At 46.7% G+C, this 23343-nt stretch overlaps 1 long non-coding RNA gene across 1 annotated transcript in view; it reads left to right on the forward strand.

Annotated features, from left to right (window-relative positions):
- The window catches only part of LOC131814731 (uncharacterized), a 72871-nt gene extending 49752 nt beyond the window's left edge, over positions 1-23119 (forward strand). The window contains exon 3 of the long non-coding RNA XR_009347427.1: positions 22546-23119. This is a non-coding gene — a long non-coding RNA (uncharacterized LOC131814731). The remainder of the gene's footprint in view (positions 1-22545) is intronic.
- Positions 23120-23343: the final 224 nt, after the last annotated feature.

Raw genomic sequence — 23343 nt, forward strand, 5'->3', positions numbered from 1 at the left:
TGTCACTACAGTCTGGTTTTTACTCTTCCTGGAATTTCGTGTAAATGTAATCATACTTTATGCAGTCATTCACGTCTGGTTCATTTTGCTCAGCGTCGTATCTGTGAGACTGATCCATGTTTTGGCTATGAAGAAGACGATTGCTACTTAACGTACACATTCTTGTGTGGACATATGTTTCCATTTCTCTTGGGTAAAAAATGCCTAGGGGTGGGATTACCAGTGAGTGTGTGTTTGACCTTGTCAGAAACTGCCGGGCGGTCTTCCACAGTGGCTGTTCCTTCTGCATCTCCTCCTTGTCGACACTTGAGATTGTCGGTCTTTTCCATTTTAACCATCCTAACGGTGTGACCTGGAGTCTCATTGGGCTTTTAATCTGAATCTGCCCCAAAACTACTAACACTGAGCCTCTGTTCTTGCACTTATTGACCATTTGCATCTCTTTTTTGAGAAAAGTCTGTTGGACTCTTTTGCTTCATTCTGAAAAATCATGTAGTCTTCATATTGAATTTTAAGGGTCCCTTGTATATTGTGGATACGAGTCTCTTGACACATACACGTATTGCAAATATTTTTTCCTAGCCTGTGGTTTGCCTTTTTATTTTCTTAACAAAGTTCTCTGAAAAGCAGAAATTGAAAATTTCCTTGAAGTTCGATTCATCAATTTTTTTATTGGCTCATGCTTTGGGCTCCCTAAGAAATCTTTGCTACCCAAAGGTTGTGAAGATTTTTTTCCTGTTTCCCTCTAGAAGCTTTATCGTGTTAGCTTTTATGTTTAGATCTATGAGTCATTTCAAGTTCAGTTTTGTGTGCAGTGTAAGGATGAGTCATTTCCATACAGATATCCAATTGTTCTGGCACTTTACTCAGTAGATTGTCCTTTCCCTATTGAATTGTTTTCTGGATTTCTTATTCTGTCCCACTGAGATTGGTCTACCCTTATGCCAAGTATCACCCTGCCTTGATTACCATAGCTTTATAGTAAGTCCTATTATCCAGGAGTATACATTTTCCCAACTTCTTCTTCTTTTTCAAAATTGTTTTTGCTATTCTAGGACATTTATATTTCCATGTAAATTTCAGAATCACCTTATACGTTTCTACAGAAAGCCTCTTGGGCTTTTGATTGGGATTGCATTAACCCTAAGCTCAATCTGAGTTGAATTGGCATTTTAACAATATTGAGTCTTGCAATCCAGCAGCACAGGTGATCTTTCCATGTATTTTTGTCCTCTGCAATGCTGTGCAGTTTTTAGGGTGCGGGCCTGACATATATTTTGTTAACTTTATCCCAAAGTACATCATATGTTTGAAGATTCCATTTATTTACTTGAGAGAGAGCGAGAGAGCCCAAGCAGGGAGAGCAGCAGAGGGAGAGGGAGAAGCAGGTTCCCCACTAGGCAGGGAGCCCAATGTGGGGCTCAATCCCAGGATCCTGGGATCATGGCTTCAGTCAAAGATAGACACTTAACAGGCTGAGCCATCCAGGAACCCCAAGTACTTCAAATTTTTGATGAATAAATTGTCCTAAGACATGTTGAAGGGAGGCGTTGGTATTGGTTAACAAGTTATACATTGTAAATTGCGTTTTCAAACATTTCATTTTCTTTCTTTCTTTTTTTTTTAAGATTTTATTTATTTATTTGACAGAGAGAGATCACAGGTAGGTAGAGAGGCTGGCAGAGAGAGAGAGAGAGAGGGAAGCAGGCTCCCTGCTGAGCAGAGAGCCCGATGTGGGACTCGATCCCAGGGCCCTGAGATCATGACCTGAGCCAAAGGCAGTGGCTTAACCCACTGAGCCACCCAGGTGCCCCCAAACATTTCATTTTCTAATGGATTATTGCTAGAATCAAGAGAGGCAATGGATTTTGCGTATTGACCTCGTATCTTGCAACTTTGTTAAACTAACTTCTTAGCGAAAGAGGACGAGCCTGGGGCACACTGAATGCACATAGCCCCCTAGGTGGGTTGTGGGTGTAAATATAATCCCAGATTCATCCAGAGAGCCATTCCATCCCATTTCACTCAACAAAGACAAACTTCCAAGAAAGAAGAGTGAGGCATGTGAGATCCCCAAGGCCTCTAAAACTCAAGGGAGCCCCCCACCAGTACAAATGCAAGGTGGGCTTTGCAAAGGAATGAGTGTTTCCTTAAAGACTGTGCCACAGGCTCCCCACTCCCAGGTTATTGTTATGGAATCCAAATGGAATTCAACTTTCTAAAAACTCCTTCTTCCATATACTTACTTAGAAGGTTGAAATAAATTTGCAGAAAGCAAACAAACAGAACTCTTCAAGGGCAAGTAGTTCTTTTATTTCTCAGTGTCTGGTGTGCCCAGGTGTAAGTGGCAGACACCAGCATGGCACTCATGGCCATTCCAGATCCTGCAGAGTCAGAGGGATACTTGCTGCCCAGACTCCCAGTGACCTAGGTGGCAGCTCCACCACTGGGCTCAGCTGAGGGACCTGGGCATTTCTGACCTGCTCTTCACCCCCACCCTATCCCCCACTTTCTCCTGGAGGCCCTGGTGTCCAGTACACTAAACTCCCCATTTTGGATCCACATCTACCATTTTGGGGCAAAGGAAATAGTTCCCCAGCTCCTTCTGATCCACTACGGGCTTTATTCTGTCAGGAACTCCAGAGGAGAGGGATGGGTCTGGTATCTCATCGTTGCCCTGTGTCCAGCACCAGACTGGACACTTTCATTCAACCCTCAAAACAACTCTGTGAAGCAAATATTCATTTGTTCATTTGGGATTTGTTTATGGATCTAAGTACCGGGGATTCAGCAGTGAAAAAGAGCACATAGAACTCCCTGCTGACTTAGAGCTTATGTTCTGGGGGTGGTGGGGTGCCCCACGCAGGACAGAGGACAAGCAAGGCACAGCAATGACATGAATAGCTCCTCAGCTGGGAGTACATGCTGGTGAACGAGCAGGGAGGGCTGAGGAGCAGACAGTGTTGGGCTGGTCCGGGTCGGGGAAGGTTGTGCAAGTATCTGAGCAAAGATCCAAGAAAGTGAGAGTGTGCCCAGATATTGGGATATCTGGGCAGGAAATATCCAGAAAGAAGGAAGAGTGGTGCAAAGGCCCTGAGGCAGGAGTGTGCCTGGCACATTGGAGGAGCAGCAACCAGCCCATGGGACGGGGCATAAGAAGAAGGAAGAGCTAAGAAGCAGCATGGGGAGGTAACGGGAAGTCCTCTGAGCTGAGGAGGTGTCACCTGACCCTTCCCGTCACAGAGGCCCTCGACAATCTTAGACCTAGAGGCTCCCTTCCCAATAGATGTTTTGTGACACCCTCTATGCTACCTGGAAATGAAATTTAGAGATAATATACTCTACCTGTATGAATAGTTTTTTAAAGCACATAATATTAAAAAGAAAGAAATGTGAATTACAATAAAACCATAATTATCAAAATGTAACTGCGCCTCACAATGACCCAAGAAGTCGAGTGCTCAGTCCCTCTTTGAGCCATTTCATGTGGCTTGCTCCTACTTACAATAAATAAATCTGAATTTCAGACAAGAAGTTGGAAGCCACCCACATGCTCATAGTGGGGAGAAGAGGGAGAGAGAGCTGGGGTGCAGTGGAATAGTAGTTTGGGAAGGAATGGATGAGAGGATAAGATGCTGTGACAATGACAGATTCTCAGAGGTCAGAAAATGAGGAAACCTGTCATTCTTGCAAAGGAGCTGGGTCTTCTACTCACCATGGAGATGGGATCCTAGAGGAATAGCCCAGAAGCATAACCTGTACCCTGCCACGCCCCAGAATGTCACTGCTGGTGAGGCAGACTTCCACATCTGTACTTAAAACCATGGGACACCGGAGTGGCTCAGTTGGTTGGGTGACTGCCTTTGGCTCAGGTCATGATCTTGGAGTCCTAGTACTGAGTCCCACATTGGGTTCCTTGCTTAATGGGGAGTCTGTTTCTCCCTCTGACCTCTTCCCTCTTACGCTCTGTCTCTCAAATAAATAAATAAAATCTTAAAAAAAAAAAGAGGTTTATTTAAACAATAACAACAACAACAACAACGACCACCACCTATGAACAGGGGGCTCCTGGGTGGCTCAGTCTATTAAGTATCTGCCTTCTGCTGAGGTCGTGATCCCAGGGTCCTGGGACTGAGCCCCATGTCAGGCTCCCTGCTTAGGAGGGTGTCTGCTTCTCCCTTTCCTTCTGTCCCCACTCATGTTCTCTCTCTTGCTCACTATCTCTCAAATAAATAAATGAAATCTTAACAACAACAACAAGGAAAACCATGGAGGGTGGGGACAATACTTTGGCTGGTGACCACAGGGAGTGGGTGGTTGGAGAGAGAAGCAGTGCCCTCTGAGCTTCTGGGGGTTGGCAGTCATCAGGTGGTGGGGAAGACAGTCATCGGGTGGTGGGGAACCACCAGGCAAACTAAAACAGATAAATAATCTCATTTTGTCACTTCCCACAACATAGATTTGTTTTCACAGCGCTATGAGAGAGTAAAAAATTGAATGAACTTGTGTAATGAAATTCAGTGAAGTCTTTGCGTTTCCCTCGCCTGGGTATCTGATAATGCTTGTTCCCAGAATCTGTCGCCAAGCCTGTGGCCCGTGTCTGAGGGGACACCACAGAGGCTGCCCTCACCCACAATGTGGCCCCCGGTGTCTGGGGCTCTCCCATGGTGAGCGGTTCTCGGAGAAGTCTCCTGCCAGCAGAGCTCGCCCTCCACTCGCACTGTGTGGTAGCTGCAGCCCAGCCAGCGTCTTTGAGGCACAAGCAAAAGAAATTTCGGTTTTAAATGTAAAATAGAGATGAGTTTTAGGTACACGGAATTGGCCAGTAGATTTTGCACTGGCACTAACGACAGCCAGAACACCGGAAGTGCGGCCGGAAGTAGGCGTGTTTTCTCGGTGGCCGCCATTCCAGGCCCTGGGGGCTGCTCCGGCCCCACCATGATGTGCCCAGCAGCGGCTCCTACTGATTTCCAAATGCAGCCTCAGACGTTTGTGGAGAAAAGCTACTTTAAAGGGGCCAGTGGACTACTGGGTGGAGACGGGGGCGGTAGAATGGCACTGTGTGCCGGGGACCTGGTCCAGAATGGTAGCTACACAGGGAGAGCGGGACTTAAGGCTGGAGTCTGGATTTAGCTCAAGGTGAAGCCGACGGGATCTGCTGGTGGCTGGACGTGGAATGTGAGAGAAAGGGAAGAACCAAGGATGAGTCCAAGGGATTCTGGTCTGAGTCAGCTACTGTTACCGTTCACGTGGGAGAGGACCTGGGGGAGAAGATAGGATTCGTTTTTGGGTCTGTTGAGTTGAGTTGGCCGCTAGACATTCAAGGGGAGATGTTCCAAGCTGGACATAAGGGAGTGAAAGGCTGGATTGCGAGTCTGGCAAACCTGCGAGACTGGCAAGACCCCTCTCCCCCAGATACACACACCTGGTGGCTGTGGAAAGAGCAGAGCCTTGGTGCTGGGCCCCCAGCCCAGGGAAGACCAACAGGGAGACGGGGGGAGCCCCCCGTCAGTGCAATCAGGGGAGCCCAGAGGAGATAACAGGAAGGAATGTTTGCCACCTTGCCAGGCGCTGCAGAAAAGTCAGGTGATTGGGATCCCAGGGCTAACCTCTGGGTGTGTAGTCGTGAGAACATCACTGCTGGTCTTGACGGGAGATGGAACCAATGGTAATTAAAGAGAGGAAGAGAAGGGTGGCTGGCGAGTCATCCATGAGCAAGTGAGAAAGGGTGCGTGGGCCTTGGATGGGAGAGATCCCAGTGTCCCCTGTCTCTCTCTCTTTTTAAAGATTTTATTTATTTGTCAGAGAGAGACACAGACAGACAGAGGCAGAGAGAGAGCACAAGCAGGGGGATGGGAAGAAGGAGAAGCTGACTCCCTGCTGAGCAGGAAGCTCAATGAGTGCTGAATCCCAGGCCCCGGGGCCATGATCTGAGCCAAAGGGAGACACTAATCAACTGAGCCACCCAGGCCCCCTACCCCCCTGCCCCGCAACTGGTCTCTCTCTTGAAGGTGGATAACGCAGGCCCTGGAGGTGAGCTTTGGTCTCTTTTATTGCTTTTCTTGTTAGAGAGAAAATCAAACAGTGAAGACCCGGGATCGAAGATCATCCACGTGTAGAAACTTCCTTTCAGAGAAAAGAAAAATCAAGTTTTCAGTGTTCCAGTGCGGCTTTGGTGGGGCTGGGTTGAGCCTCGGGCAGGCCTGCTTCTAAGTGAGCCCTGTGAGCAGCTCCCAGCCCCGGCAGCCTCCACCCGATAGCCAACAGCTGCAAAGAAGCTTCTAATCTCTTTCCACTCTTGTAAACAAGGGTCCTCTTCAAGTCTATTTGGTGTCACTGTCGTTTTTTGTTTGTTTATTTGTTTTTGCATTTTTGTGCTTTTACTTGGTGATTTAATTGTTAAATGGTCTCGGTTGGTAAGGCTGAGGTGCTCTAGCATTCCTAGGCATGAGAAGGCTGTCCCTTACGGAGAAAATATTTGCGTTCAATAAGCCTCGGTCATGAGCTGTTCGCTGTGAGAGCAATATTAACAAAGCAACAATATATGTGAAATCAGGTGTTTTTTTAACAGAAGCACACATAAAACTGATGTGTGGACAAAATGCTGGGACTAGAGGCTGGCGGGACCCCAACCCTATACTTCCCCTAAGAGTGATAGTCCAGTGTTCAAGGCGACTTTGTAGAACATATTGGCTCAAATGCTGAGAATCGACTGTAATCTGAGATTCCTAGAGGGTTAGGGATGTGTCCAAGATTCCTTTATCTTGTGGGAAGCAGTCTCCGTTTTATAGATACGGAAATCGGCTCAGATGAAGCAACTCGTCATGACTGTTCCATTTCTGATGACAGGCTGAGCTGAAACTTGAACCCAGATTTTTTTGATTCCATAATTCTTGCTATACTGACCAGATGTTTCCACTGAAGCATCCTCCACATAGAAGAGTAACATGTGTCCGCAGGAATAGAGAGGAGGGGCTGGAAATGACCCACCCAAGTATAAAATTTCTTGAAAGTCTCCTGTTTTACCTTCAAAATTCTTGGACATTGTTCATGTTACTCCATAAACTCTGTTTTGGTGTTGCTATAAAAATATTATCTTAGGGGCGCCTGGGTGGCTCAGTGGGTTAAAGCCTCTGCCTTCGGCTCAGGTCATGATCCCAGGGTCCTGGGATCGAGCCCCGTGTCGGGCTCTCTGCTCGGCAGGGAGCCTGCTTCCTCCTTTCTCTCTGCCTACTTGTGATCTCTGTCTGTCAAATAAATAAATAAAATCTTAAAAAAATATATCTGAAATCATGCGCCCAATGGTTTCACCCCAGTGAAGTAGACACACCCGCTTTTGTCAAGGGAAGGGGCTTGACGAGCCTGGCTCATCTCTGGGTCTTGTGGGCCCAATGAGTAGATGAGCTCAGGGGAAGCAAGGATGAAGCAACACGTGGTTAGCGTGGCTCATGCCGGGATGCCAAGGTGGGTGGGGGAGCGACCCACAGCCTGGAAACTCACTTCCCCAGGCCACATGCACAGGAAAAGTCCTGCTTTGGCCCCTCGGCTGGAGTCCTCAGTCTTGATCTCTGGGACACCCTCTGGGATGCCCAGGCCCCTCTGCCATAATTGACCACTTGGGGGCGCCCCACACAAGCTGGACCCACATCCCCTTGGTTTTACTCTGATGTGGTCTTGGTTCCAGGGAGGTCCGCATCCTCTTCTGTGGTCAGCCGTGGTTACTATGGACACTCGTGGCTATCAGCCGCGAGCAGGGGGTCAGGGCCGAGGCTGTGCTGGTTTGGGGCCATCAACTCGCCTTCGGCCTTTTGAGAGACTTCTCTGAAACACAGTCTTGGCAAGAGCCGCAGGATATCAAGGGGGGAAGAATGGCCCGACACAGTCTCAGCCGAGGCACTGGACAGTCCAGCGGGGGTTCCCTAAGGTTAGCCCCTGGGGGGCTTGTGGGTGCACCCACAGGCCTTGTTTGAGAGAATCATCTGGGGGATTTTGCTGACAGTTACAAACTCTGGATCCCACCTGGCTCCACTTGAATCTGATCCTCTGGGAACCTCCCTTCAGAATGGTGGCACAGTCCATCAGCTGCCCACGGACACCGCCTCTCTGCCACCATCCACGTGATCAGGGCCACTGAGCAACCTCTTGTACCCTGTCCATGCCTCACCCCCTACAGACCTGCCTTCGCCCAACAGCCAGAGCCATTTTTATTCATTTAATTTATTTATTATTATTTTTTTAGACAGGGAGGAGGGGAAGAGGGAAAAGAAGAGAATCTTAAGCAGGTGCCATGTCCAGCACAATGAGGGGCTTGACCTCACGACCCGGAGATCATGACCTGAGCTGAGATCAAGAGTCTGACACTTAACCAACTGAGTCACCCAGGGGCCCCCAACAACAGTAGCTTTAGCCTTGAAGTTCACCTTCTATTTATTCACAGGACCATGCATGTCTGCATTCATTTCTGTCTGGGTTGATTGTGTAAGTCTTATTTTGGGTTTTCCATGATTTTACTCTTCTCATCCTTCCTTTTGCTTGCTTTCTTTTGGATTAATTTTTACTTTTTTCTTTTACTAATTTCTTGTTTGTTCTTTTTGTGGTAACCCTAGATTTTTTTTCATGTGTATCCTGAAATTAACAAAGTCTAAATTTAAAAAATATTCCCACGCTTCTTAGTAATCAGGGGCCTTGGAATGCTTTCATTCCTATCATAACTCATCCAACTTGTATGCTGTTGTTGTCTGGGCTTTTATTTTTTAATTGCTAAAATTAGACATTATTATTATTGTTTTATAGTATTTAGATTTGCCCATATACTTCCCAATTTCCTTGCTCATCATTCCTTCTTTTTTTTTTTTAAGATTTTATTTATTTATTTGTCAAAGAGAGAGAGAGAGCACAAGTAGGCAGAGAGGCAGGCAGAGAGAAGCAGCCTCCCTGCCAAGCAAGGAGCCCGATGTGGGACTTGATCTCAGGACCCTGGGATCATGACCTGAGCCTAAGGCAGCGGCTTAACCTTAACCCAGGCGTCCCGATCATTTCTTCTTTTTTAAAAGATTTTATTTTTAAAAAATTGTATTTATTTATTTGAGAGAGAGAGAAAGAGTGTACATGAATTCATGTACATGAATGAGGGGGTGGAGAGGTAGAGGGAGAAGCAGACACGCCACTGAGCAGGGACCCCCCCCCCCCCAACACGGGGCTCCATCCTAGGACCCAAGATCATGACCAGAGCTTAAGGCAGACGCTTAACTGACTGAGCCACCCAGGTGCCCCTATTTTATTTTAAGTAGACTCCTTGGCCAGAGAGGAGCCCAACTCGGGGCTTGAACTCATGACTCTGAGATCAAGACCTGAGCTGAGATCAAAAGTCAGATGCCCAACCGACTGAGTCACCCAGGCACTCCAAAGATTTTATTTTTGAGTACTTTCTACAACCAACGTGGGGCTTGAATTTACAACCCTGAGATTAAGAGTCACATGCTCTACCGACTGAGCCAGCCAGACATCCCTATAATTTTAATTTGGGATGATTTCATACTTATCCAAAACTGTAAGAAAGCTGCAAATAGTTTGTGGGTTTTCCCCCCTCCCTGAACCATTTGAGAACACATTGCCAATCTGATGCCCCATTATCTCAAGTACTTCAGTGTGTGTTTCCTACACAGAAAGACATTCTTTTGCATAACCACAACACAACATGAAAATCGGGGCATTAACCCTCATGCATTATTACCTCCTAATCAACAGCCATAGGAACCCATCCAGGGTCACAAGCTGTCTTTAGCTGTCATGTCTCTAGTCTCCTGCAAGCTCTGACCATTTCTCAGTCTCTCCCTGACATTCATGACCTTAACACTTTGGAAAAGTACAGGTCAGCTGTTTTCTAGAATGTCCTTTGCTAGGGTGTGTTGGAGGTCTCCTTTTCATTCACTTCAGAGGATGCCTTTTTGGCAGGAATCCCACAGAACATGTCGGGTCTGTCTCATTATACCCTATCAGAGAGAACAGGATTTGAATTTGTCCCATGCCGTCCACATGGGGTTGTGACGTCATGACTTCGACTACTTGATTGAGGTGATGTCTGCCTGGCTCCCCACTGCAAAGTTATTGTTTTTCCCTTTGCAATTGATAAGGTGTTCTATGGGGAAGTACTTTGACATTACATAAATATCCCACCTCTTCCACTTCCACTGACCTAATTTAGTAGCCAGTATGTTTCTCGGCTAAGTGGCTGGTAACCACGGTGGTCATCAAATGATAAATTTCCTAATTCCCTCTCCTTCTACATTTATGAGTTGGCATTTAGTGTAAGAAACATTCTTCTCTGGGGAGCCTGGGAGACTCACTGGGTTAAGCATCCAATTCTTCATTTCGGCTCAGATCATGATCTCCAGGTGGAGGGATCGAGCCCTGTGTTGTGCCCCGTTCTCAGTAGCAAGTCTGCTTGAGATTCTCTTCCTTGGCCTCTGTCTCCCCCCTCCCCCCAACATAAGTATTTTTTTAAAGATTTTATTTATTTATTTGACAGAAAGAGATCACAAGCAGGCAGAGAGGCAGGCAGAGAGAGGGAGAAGCAGGCTCCCCACTGAGCAGAGAGCCCGATGTGGGGCTCGATCCCAGGACCCCAAGATCATGACCTGAGCCGAAGGCAGAGGCTTAACCCACTGAGCCACCCAGGCGCCCAATAAATCTTTTTTTTTTTTTTAAAGGTTTCTTCTTTCCCTCATCAGCGTATCCACTCATTTATACGTAAATGTTTCTCTTTCTTCATTCACTGGGCTGTAACCTGTTATTGTTGTTACTTATTTTGGTGTTCAAATTGTCTCAGAGTCAGTGGGAGCCCTGTAGAGCTGGCTCCTCTGTCCTACAGTTTTGTCCCCATCAGTTTCTGAGTGCATCCTTACTTTCTGGCACAAAGGATGTTACAACCTGGAACTGGCCATTTCCCCCCAAATTCCTGGTTTGTTTTAGGGGAGAAACTGGGTCCCTCTGTGAGGTGTGCTGGTTGCTGTTGCTCCCACGCCTTCCCGGGGGGTGGTGGGTCGAGGGGAGCTAGAAGTAAGGGTTTGTATACACACATTTCATTTTTTTTTTTTAATAAAGCATTCCCCCCCCCCCTTAGTCTTGGCTTTACTTCAGACTCATATGAGAGTTTTATTTTTATTTTTGAGAGAGAGCACACACCCATGAGTGGGGCAGAGGGAGAGGGAGAGAGAGAATCTTTTTTTTTTTTTTATAAGATTTTATTTATTTATTTATTCGAGAGAGAGAAAGCACAAGCAGGGGGAGCAGCAGACAGAGGCGAAAGCAGGCTCCGCGCTGAGGAAGGAGCCCGATGTCATTTTTAATCCCAGGACCCTGGGACCGTGACCTGAACCCAGGGCATTTGCTTCACCCACTGAGCCAGCCAGGCGTCCCCACACATTTAGTTCTACTCATTTCTGTATGTGTCCATGAATATTGAAAACCATCCATCCATCTCTCTAATGATCATGGAGCCCACAGGGTGGTGCACCTGTTCTCTCCCTTTCCCGGATTTGTAACCCCCTTCTCCGGCAGTAGGAAGTGGGCTTTCCAGTATCCTCGCTCTTTTCCTGGCTCCATCCATCTCTTCCAGGTACCCAGTCTGCCATCGAGCTGCCACAAGTCGCCAGAGCCCTGTGAGGCTGCTCACACTCAGTCTCACAGGGGGCACAGTGTTCCACTCAAATGCCAAAAGTGCTGCTGTGGCCCCTCTGCGTGGCCTTCCGAAAGGTGACTCATTCTCACTGAACATCGGAACATGGCAAAGTGCAATTTTCTCTCATTTCTCATGACAGTCGCAGTTCTGAAAAAGCTAGAGTTAGAAAAAAGAAATCCAGGGTCGCCTGGGAAGGGGGTCTCAGTCGGGTAAGGGTCTGCCTTGGGCTTGGGTCATGATCCCAGGGTCATGGGATCGAGCCCTGCATGGGGCTCCCTGCTTAGTGGGAAGCCTGCGTCTCCCTCTCCCTCTGCCTGCCGCTCCTCCTGCTTGTGCTCTCTCTATGTTAAATAAATAAATACAATCCTTTAAAAAATTAAATTAAATTTTAATAAAAAGAAAGAAAGAAAGGCTGGGAAGGAGCTGGTGAAGGGAGGAATAGTTGCTTCCTCACTGTTCCCCTGGGAGAGAAGACGCCCTTTGACCATTTGTTCATAAAAATATCCCTCGCAGGTGCCTCCCACGATCCACACTGTGCCACACAGTAGGGCGACCGGCAGAGTCCTGTCCTCCCAGAGCAAACCTGCTGACTGGGCCGGGGGTGGGGTAGGCAGACCGCCCACAGCGAAACACGCATGTGCACACTGACAGGGAAGGGAAGAGCAGGTGCTGGGCAGTGAGGGAACGCTGCAGAAGAATCCAGTGGCCACTGAAAGCTGCGAAGGGAAGGTTGGGGGCTGCCACATAGGGAGGTCTCTGTCCCTCCTCATTGTCACTTCTCAGGGGCAGGGAGGGACCAGGGGCTTGGGGCCCCGAGGTGGCTGGGGTCCTGCCAACACTAACGGTGATGGAATATTTACTTGGAGCCCAAGGTCCTAAAAGCCTTTTCACAAAGAGGAAAGGGTTGGGACCAGAATGAGAAGAGGGAGATCCAGGCCGGAGGGGTCCAGAACGCAGAGCAAGGGAAATGTGAGTTGGTTAATTACCAAAGGTATTTTGAAATCCCAGCGAAACACAGCATTTTTGGGGAAGGAATCCCCCAGATGGCTTCCCGTTTGGCGACAGATGATATCATTATGAAGACAAACCAAAGAAGAAGAATGTAAAGAAATTCCCAACTTTTGAGTTAGACCCAAGATGCAATGACCTCATTCAAATGAACACTTGACCCCACCAAACTGTGACCACCAAGCCCAGCCTTGCCATGGTTAAGGGATGAATCAGCTGCTCAGAATGGCCCCTGGGGGCCAGCGCTCTGGTGGAGTTGGGTTCACTGCCCCCAACCAGGTCCTTAATGACAGATCCTGTGGATTGTGAGGCCCCCAAATGGCCCCTAGGGGGTGCCTGGACCTGCTTGTGAATGGGGGAGGGAGAAGAGGAGCCCGTTCAGTAGGGGGGCCCCACCACACTGCCATAATGGCCCAAGCTCCCAAGGATACATTTTTTTTTTTTTCCCCCAATAGTAGATTCTTAAAAGCCTGCAGGAAGTCTGGAGATGCTGCGAGGTTTGTTCCTTCCTTCCTCACAACCCCAGAGCTTTCTTTACTGTAAAAGGATTTCCTTTTCCAAGCTTTAGCAAGTTTTGAAATGTGTGATTTTAAAAACCGGTTAGAGAAGCCCATTAAGGAAATTTTGAAAATCTAAAAAAAGGCGGAAAGCTGATTATATATTTGTTTCCACTGTATCATGTTTCTTTTTTTATAGTTAGGGCTTCTTCTTCTTCTTCTTTCTTTCTTTTTCTTTTTTTTTTTTTTTAAGATTTACTTATTTATTTTAGAGAGAGAGAGAACACAGCAGGGAGGGGCGGAGGGAGAGAGAGAGAGTCTTCAAGCAGACTCCACACTGAACTTTGAGCCTAACACGGGGCTCAGTCTCATGATCTTGAGATCATGACTTGAGCTGAAACCAAGAGTCAGACACTTATCCTGGCTAGGATAAGTCAGACACTTATCCCCCCCCCCCACCATTTTATCATGCTTCTTGAACTGGAGTGTATCTCCTACCACTCCCCACGAATTCACCACCTCTTACCTGTCTTTTTACTCCTCAGTCACCACCTTTCCTACCTCAGGACCTTTGTACTGGCTCTCCCCTCTGCCTGGAATGCCTTTTTCCAGACATCTGCATGCCTCATTCTCTCATTTCTAAGTCTTTGCTCATATGCCAGCTTTTTGGTGGTGCTGACCTTGAACACCTTAATTAAATTGTGTTGCTGCCCATCCCTGGTTCCCTCGCTCTGCTCTGCTTTGTCTTTTTTCTGTGCTGCTCATTGCCTTCTAGCATTCTAAGTAACTTCTTTATTTGTTAAACTCATTTCTTATTACCCGCCTCCCCTGCTAGACTGTCAGCCCCATGGGAGGGGTTTTCACTGTTTCTTCATGGGAGTGCCTCTAGCATTTAAAAAAGAGCCTCTCACATGGCAGACACTCAATGCAGTTTTGTCTGATGAATTAAATGAATGAAGAGTAGCCAATATTCATTGAATGGGCCCTGTTCTAAGGACTTTATGTTCTTCCAACACCTCTTGAAGGAAGTTTTTAATAAACCCATTTTACAAATAAGCCACCGTAGGCACAGAGAGGTTAAGGAACTTGTCAAAGATCACACAGCTAGTACATGTCAGTGCCGGGTGAAAGCATTCTTGCCAGGCGCTGGGCAGTGACCATGACAGGCCAGGCTCTGCCCTGTGGGTACCAGAGCAACCCAAGCAGATGCTCCTGGCTGACCTAGGAGGAGAGGATGGTTTTCCTCGGGCAGCGGCAGGGTTTGGGTGGAAAATATGGAAAGGGAAGGGCAGGCAAGAGAGAAGCCAGCTAGGAGGCTGTTACACTTGTTCACCTGAGAGCTGATGGTTCTCTGCATGAGAGGGTGGCCCTGGAGATGGGGAGAAGGGTTAGATGGGGTTCTCGCAGATGCTGACAGTAAGATGGGGACTTAAATGCAAAGCTTCATTAAGGAAGTGCCCCCACGAGAGGCAGGAAGTGGGAAGCAGGAAGGAGAGTGAGGAAGCAGGATCAGGGTGATGAAGCTAAACAAAGGTATAGTTTCAGGGTATGCAGTTCAGGCAGCTCTGGCTCTGGGAGCTGGAAATAGTAGCAGGTGCCAGCCTGGGAAGGGAGAGCACAGAGTCGAGAGAGAGACACACGACGAGTAAAGAGGATCTGGGGGCATCTGGGTGAGCGCCAACAGCACTGCTGGTAGGACAGGAAAAGCAGGAAGCAAGGAAAGCACCTAAGCTGCCTGCAGTCAGGTGGGTGATGCCGCCATCGTCGAGATGGAGGAAGACTGGCCGAGCATCAAGGAGGGGGCTTGCTGGGTGGGAGAGGCCCGTCAGCAGTGGCTACGTCAGGCAGACTGTTGGTGTGGGTTTGGGGTCTGCCCTAGAGACATACCTGGGAGTCATCCCATCGGCTGGGCGCATGGCTAGTGTCTGAAGCCATGGGCCCACGTGGAGGTGACTGGTCAGATAGATGATGGTGCCTCTTTTATTTAAGGACCCCATTTCCCTCTCCACCCTGTCCCTCATTCTACTCCCCTTCTTTGACTCCCAGGATGCCCTGTGTTCTGTGCTGTCACAGGGCCTTGGCATATGCTGCGTCTTCTGCTGGGAATCTCTTGCTTCTCCTCCCCACTTGGTTGATTTCTATTTATATTGAAGTCTTTGACTCTCCCATGGCTTCCTCGGGGAGGTGTCTCTGAGCTTCATGGCCACACGGAAGCCCCCTGTATACCCTGCCTGTGAACTTGTACTTCTCCTTGGGAACAATGACCGCAGCTGTCAGGTTCTATCTATTTGTGTGATTTTGTGGGTTTGGTCCACCAGTGGGCCCTCAGCCCCTTTCCTCCCTGCCTGGCAGTGGAAGGAGCTCCTGAAGGCACTGCTGTGATTCATTCTTTCCTGACACTGAAGCTCGTTCATTGGGTCCCCATGGCTCCCCTAGCAAAGCCCATGTGCCTTAGCTAGAGATTGGATCCGCTGCCCGGAACCCACCTATTTGTCCAGCTGTATCCCTGGTGGAGATATTCTCTGCCTCATGCAGATTTAATGGTTCACCCTCCCTTTCTGCCAGATGCTGTGTGACCCAGTTAGCGGGCCTCCCTGTCCCCATTGCTAACCGCTGGCAGCATTCATATCTCAGGAGTCCTTCCACATGCCTGCCCCTGTGGGTCTCCCCAGCCCTCCTGCCTGCAAGGACTGTATTTCTTTTCTTCTTGCTCTGTATACCTGCCCATAAAGTCCGTAACACATTCAGCCCTTCTGGAACACTTGGCAAATCTACCTTCGCCTTTTTTGTTCTCTGAGGGCAGCAACCAGGCAGGCTTGGATCCTGGAACAGAGCCCAGCCCTGATGTCCACTGATCAGTGTGGGTGGAATGGACTCAAGCTGATGCTGGGCTCTTCTGTGTGTGTGTGTGTGTGTGTGTGTGTGTGTGTTCCCGGACCTTGAAAAGAGACAGCCCATCATCACCTGGTGTCCAGCAGTCTCTCTGATAAGAAAACCGTATAAAAACCCCAGCCTCTGCTCCCAGGATCCTGGACCAGATGGATCACCCCCTCTCAGGAATAAATCCTACAGATCACTAGGGTGTTTTGTTCTGTTTTGTTTTATCAGTGTGTTTTATCTAGCAGGTGTCGAAAGTTTCAGTGATCTCAGAAAATACCCCAGTTATGTTTAAGAGAGTCAGCTGAGCATAACCCAAAAGAATCACGTACACTTATGTGTATGAAAGGAGTCTTTAAACATGTAGTGGTTCTATTCAGTGCGGTGAAACATACATAAAGTGAAATTTACCACTTTAACCATTGAGGGGCATTAAATCCATTCGTGTATTTGTGCAGCCATCATCACCATCTGTCTCTAGCATATCCCCATCATCTCCAGCAGAAACCGTCTCATGAAACACTAACTCTCCATTCTCTCCTCCCCCAGCCCCTGGCAACTACCATTCTATTTTCTGTCTCTGAACTTAACGATTGTAAGGGTCGCATGTGAGTAGAATCATACAGTCTTTGTCCTTCTGTGACAGGATTATTTCACTTGGTATGATGCCTTCAAGCTTTATCTATATTGTAACACAGCAGAATTTCCTTCCTTTTTAGGGGAGAATCATTTTCCATTGTATATATCGTCCCCTTTTGGACTATATTTTCTTATTTTCTGTCTTTCTGAAACTCGGGACCTTGATCCTGGAGAGACTGCCTCCCCCAGGGGTAGCTAATGCATAGAGGGAGCAAAGGACTTTCCCATAATTGCACCTTTCATACACAAACCAGCAACCCAGAGCTCATGCTCCAACCATCCTCTTTATCAAACTCACACGCCACGCCAATATTCCCCCTCACTTAAACCATCCCAGGGCCAGGTTCCGGCCCACTAGGGGTCACCGCTATGGCCCAGAGCCCACCGAAATTACTCAAACCATCGAATCTTAACCTTACCTGGGGACTTACCCTCTTGTTCCATTTCTTGCCACAAAAAATCCCAGTAAAGGCACTGGGCCATGCTCCTGCCTCTCTGCTTCCTGACCAACACTGTACTTCCCCGCATGGCCTTGCCTCCTGTTCCCAGAGATCTGTGAGTGTGAACTTCCTCCTTCATGACAATGGGTTTCGAATTCGCGTGTCTTTGGTACATTTTAACACAACCATGTTGTAGGCATCCATTCATCTGTCAGTGGACCATTTGGGGACATTTGGATGATTTCCATATTTTGGCAGTTGTTGGTTTTTCTTCATTTTGAGTTTGGTTTTAATTATTTGAGAGAGAATGAAAGCGAGAGAGATCACAAAAGGAGAGGGAGAAACAGACTTGCCACTGAGCAGGAAGCCGGATGCAGGGCTTGATCCCAGGACCCCAGGATCATGACCTGAGCTCAAAGCAGACACTTAACCGACTGAGCCACCCAGGTACCCCAGCTATGGTGGTTTTGTTTGTTTCTTTGTTTCTTTGTTTCTTTCTTTCTCAACACGAGATATGTCAAGCATGCAAAAAGAAGTAACAAGAGTAATGAATGTCCACCTATGACCTCCTGCCCTGACTTTCCCTGGATCCTCCATGTGCCTTACCTGTGTCTCCCCTTTCCCAGGGGGATTCTGTCTGCTCCATCGGTGTTCTCCATCTCAGGCAGGAATGCACCTTTTAATTCCATACGAATGTCCTTGTAACTAGTTGATAGTATTATCTTGCACATTTTTCAATTTAGAGAAACAGCATCATAGTCTTTTCTCATTCAACATGATGCTTAAAGCTTGTAGATTTTGTTCATTCATTTTACCAGACTGGTTACTATTCCATTGTTCGAATATACCACGATTTATGCATCCATTCCCCTAGAACTGGGCCTTCCAGATGCTTTTCACTCAAACATGAATGTGTGTGTGTGGTGTATGTGCGCTGTGTGTGGCCATCTCCAGGGGACGGACCCAGGCAGGGACCTAAGCGTATGTACATCTTCAGGTATCAGGGGCACCCAGACTCTTCTCCAAACAGAGATGCCAATTTGCGCCCCAAGCAGCTGGTGAAGGGATTCCTGTGGGGACTGACTCGAAACCCCCAAATTCACTTCTACACCAGACACCGCTTGGTCACGACCCTTCTCTCAGGAGTGATTGCTGTCCTGAGTGTGGTTTTGGCTTGAGGGGGACAGTGGTTTCCTAGCACTTCTTTCCACCATGGAGTCAGTGTCTTTTAGCCAGGATGTTTCTGGAGGGGAGCCCCTTGTTTTTGCTGTAGGGGGTCTCAGTTGTGCATAAAAGCAGCAGCGGGAGATTGGCTGACCAGCAAATTGTACCCACTCAGTCCCTGATGTCCAGTTGGCCGTCCGTGGATGTGCACTTGAACCTGACCTGGGGAAGGAGACCCCCTGAGCCTTGCTCCAGCCCTGCTCCGCCCCAGAATTGCGGTGCCTGGGCCGATCCCCGGCCAGAATTGCCCCGGCAATTCGCCAGCAGTTGGCTTGGCAGATCTACAGGCATCGAACCAAAGAAAATATTTGCTTAATAATGTACTTGTTGTGAAGGGTCTTTGTGCTCTTGTGCTCTGACAATGCAAAGTGTTTTGGCAAAGAGGAGGCAAATTTCTTTGAAATTAGGATATTCAAAGTAACTACTCAACTCGGGCCTTTTGATACTGCTTTAAGAAATCTGTTTTGCCCATAAAACCATGGTTCTGCTGTTGATGCCATTCAGCTGACATTTATTCCAATTTTCAAGTAGCGGCTCCTTCCACTTTAACTTCTGTAATTCAAAATCGGGATCTTTAAGTCCTCGGGAAATTGTTTCTGTAATATCCTAAAGTGAAGATACTTGCAAATGTGTACTTTTTAGAACCAGTGTAAATTTTAAATTCAGGATTAAAGTAACCGTTTATGTGCGATCTTGTCTGTCCCGTAAATCATCAAGTGTTTTATTCTCTATTCTTCGAGTGTGTCTCAATTGCCCTGTGTTTTCCCAAGACTGGAATTGCTGTTTACCCGGGTTGAGATCGGCTCAAAAGCTGTTCCCTGTACCTTGTAAGTTCAGAGCATTTGCTGCTGGCCCTACCCCAAACCTCCACAGCTGTGGGTGCCTAGGTAGGGGTGGCAGGGGTCACAAGTCTGGTAAAACCTGTGGTGAGAGGGGTACCTGGGGGGCCGCAGTGAGCTGTGCATCTGATTCTTGGTTTCGGCTCAAGTCATGATCTGATGGGTGGTGGGACAGAGCCCTGAGTCAGGCTTCCAACTCCCCTGGGAGTCTGCTTGAAGATTCTCTCCCTGTGCCCCTCCCCCACTCACATGTATGATCTCTGTCTCTCTCAAATAAATAAATCTTAAAAAAAAAAAACCAACTATGGCGAGTTCTTGTCCCATTTTTCTTAGGGGTCTCAGCTCCCTTGTAAGCTCTGCTAATCCTCCTCCAAAATATTCCTGGGCATCCCAGTGCTCAAGCCCAGGCAACTAGCTACCAGCTGGTATCTGCCAGGCACCAGCACCACTGATGCTTAGCCCATAGGTGCCTGCTTCTGCCGGGCCAGGTTGTCCCTTCCCTCAGCCCAGCCTCCTGGCTTCTGCCCTCCCAGTGCTCCAGGGGGCAGGTGGGGAAGAAGGCCCCCTGCCCAGTCTGCAGAAGGAAGTAGGGATTGAGCCCTCTGTGCCCAGATCTCAAGAAGAGATCTTTGTCTCTAGAAGCCAGATGTGCCCCTGACTGGGCAGGGGACAGGCTGAAGGGTAGACCCCTGGCTGTGATCTGGGGCTTCTGTGGTGCCCCTCTTGTTGATGGATCATTCTTGGTCACCTGCTTCTACTCCCTGTTCCTCAAGGAAACGGACTTCTGGGGCAGCCTCACCATTTGCCAGAAACCTCTCCATTCTAGCTTGCTTCAGTTCACCATACTTGGACTACAAAGTTTCCTTGAGTCTGGCAAAGCTTGTCGCCTGGTTAACTGTATTTCTAAATGTTGATTATCCCAGTCCCTTCCCTGGGACATCATTCTGATGTTACTTCTTGATTGGCACAGCTGAGCACAAGCTACTGGGGGGGGGGGGATAGTGGGACAATCAGAGAAGGGGAAGGGAGACTTCGGAGATCCAACACATGGTCAGGAGAAGGCAGCGCCATGAGAACTGATAGTCTCCAAACATCTCTGGGCTTTAATTCTCCAACCAGGAAATGAGTGGTTTGTACTAGTTGTATTCCTTAAGCTCTTCCAACTACTTGGGGATAGAATCAAAATTTGATTTGTTTGTTTGTATATTTTTTAAAACAGTGGTTTCTATACAGATTTAGCAAACATCCAAGACATCTTTTTCTTTGGTGACCTCATTTGAAATGTTCATCCATTTTCTGCCTTAGTTCTTTGCTAATATATCTGTATATGGCTATGAATTTCCCTGTACGGACAGCTTTATCTGTATCCTACATATATTGATAGTATTTTCACTACCATTCAGTTCTATTTATTTTTAAATTTCCAAGATCATTTCTTTTTTTTTAATTAATTAATTTATTTTTAAATTTTTTTTTATAAACATGTATTTTTATCCCCAGGGGTACAGGTCTGTGAATCGCCAGGTTTACACACTTCACAGCACTCACCAAAGCACATACCCTCCCCAATGTCCATAACCCCACCCCCCCTTCTCCCAACCCCCTCCCCCCAGCAACCCTCAGTTTGTTTTGTAAGATTAAGAGTCACTTATGGTTTGTCTCCCTCCCAATCCCATCTTGTTTCATTGATTCTTCTCCTACCCACTTAAGCCCCCATGTTGCATCACCACTTCCTCATATCAGGGAGATCATATGATAGTTGTCTTTCTCTGCTTGACTTATTTCGCTAAGCACGATACGCTCTAGTTCCATCCATGTTGTCGCAAATGGCAAGATTTCATTTCTTTTGATGGCTGCATAGTATTCCATTGTGTATATATACCACATCTTCTTTATCCATTCATCTGTTGATGGACATCTAGGTTCTTTCCATAGTTTAGCTATTGTGGATCCAAGATCATTTCTTAATTGACTTAAGAATGATTTAGAGGCATAGGGTTAAAACAGTTTGATAGTGGCGGTGAGGGATACATTTAAAGGCTTCAAAATCCAAAATGCCTAAAGGGTCAACACAGAAAACTAATCCTTCTACCCCATCCACCAAGAACCCATTTGTAGGCAGTAAATACTGGTCATTAACTGAGTGTGCTCCCACCCATTGTTTATGTGCACAAGGCAAAATGTATATAGATGAGCATATAAACAGTTATTATGCGCATATGTAAATATGCATATATCCCTTTCCCCCTTAGACAAATCCTATTCCTTTACATCCATATGGAAAAGGCTGCTTCATTTTTTTTTATAACTGCATAGTGTTCCATCAAATGTATGTACCAAATCTAAATACCAAGTTTTCTATTGAAGAACATTTCTGTGGACTATGGTTTTTCAAGTTTATAAACAATGTTGTCATAAAAACCTTTTTTAGGGCACCTGGGTGGCTCAAGCGACTGTCTTCAGCTCAGGTCCTTGGATCGAGTCCCGAATTGGGTCCCCTGCTCAGGGGGGCCTGCTTCTCCCTCTCCCTCTGCCTCCTGCTCCCCCTGCTTGTGCTCTCTCTCAAAAAAATAAGTAAATAAAATGTTAAAAAAACACTTATTTCGAAATATGTCATTTCATAGATGTGGAATTGCTAGGTCAAGTGTATGTGCATTTGGATTTTGATAGCTGTTGCTGAAAGCCTTGTACAGATCCCTTCCACGCCTTCCAATGCTGCCATTTTACATTTCCAGGCATAGTATAAGGTTCTGTTTACCCCTCAGCTTTGCCAACAGAGTGTCTTATAAAATTTTGGTCCTCTGTTGCTCTACTAATGATGATGGTATCATTTTAACTTTAATTTGCATTTCCCTTATTATGAAGTAGAGCATCTGTCATATATTTTAAAGCCATTCAAGTAGATCTCGGTTTCTAAATGCCATTCTTCTCATAAAAGGAACCAAGACTTCTTGGAGAGATGGCTGATTCCCTGGGGCAGGGAAAATGCAAGATAGACCTGGAGCATCTTGTAGTGTAAGAAGTAAGGAAGTGCTAGTAAATGAAAACAACCCAGCCACCACCGTGGCAGGGGTACATTAAAGGGTGGTAGGAGCCAACTGGAAAAGCTCCCAATGCCCCAAACTGGAACAATTCGAACAGCAAAATAAATAATGTAGTACCACACTATAGGCAAGAATATAAATTAAATATACATGTGCCCACATTGACAAATAAATGATTGTATAAATAAATAAATAGGGGAAAACAGACAAATTTTTCTCATAAAGGAATTCTGAGTCATTATGTAGGCACTCTCCTCTTCAAAAGGTTAAGTTTAATTCCCTTTCTCTTGGACTTAGGGAATGGCTTCCTATGAATAGAGAATGGAAAGAGAAAATAGAAGTCTGTCTGGAGGAACCTGGCCAACACCACCTTAACCAATGATCCAGGCTTCTATTGTGCATGATGTCGCTTGGCTCTGGTGCACTCTCTGATCTGACAGGAGGAGAAGGGCACTCACTTCTGTGGTACTCTTCCCCCAAACTCGTAACTCCAGTGGAATCCTGAAACAAACAAACAAACAAACAAACAAAACGTGAGATGATCTCAGACTCAGGACATTCTACAAAATACCTGACCATGACTCTTCCAAACTGTTGAGGTTATGATAAACAAGGAAAGATGGCCTAGGAGGTATGTAAATGTAATGTGGGGGCCTGGATTTGGACCCTGGAACAGAAAAAGGACATTAGTGGAAAAACTGGTAAAATCTGAACAGAGCCTGTAGTTTAGTTAATAGTAATGTACTATTGTTATTATCATGGTTTTGATTAATATACCACAAGTTATGTGAGTGTTAACATTAGGGAAACTGGGAAAAGCATGTAGGGCAACTTTGTATGATCTTTGCAACTTTCTGTAAATCTAAAATTATTCCTCAATAAAAGTTTCATTTTTAAAAAGTTACTTGTATTTCTTCTTTTTTAAATGTATAGTTTGGTCATTTCTTTTGCCAAGGTTTTTTTGGTTGTTAGTCTCTTGTTTATCTGTAGAAGCTCTTTATATATTAGGCATTGATTATAATATGAATTATGCATATTTCCCCCAGTTTGAATTTGTCTTTTGATTTTACTTACTTTTTTTCCCATTCGGAAATG

This window comes from Mustela lutreola, chromosome 1 (genome assembly GCF_030435805.1).
Source record: "Mustela lutreola isolate mMusLut2 chromosome 1, mMusLut2.pri, whole genome shotgun sequence".
Lineage (NCBI taxonomy): Eukaryota > Metazoa > Chordata > Mammalia > Carnivora > Mustelidae > Mustela > Mustela lutreola.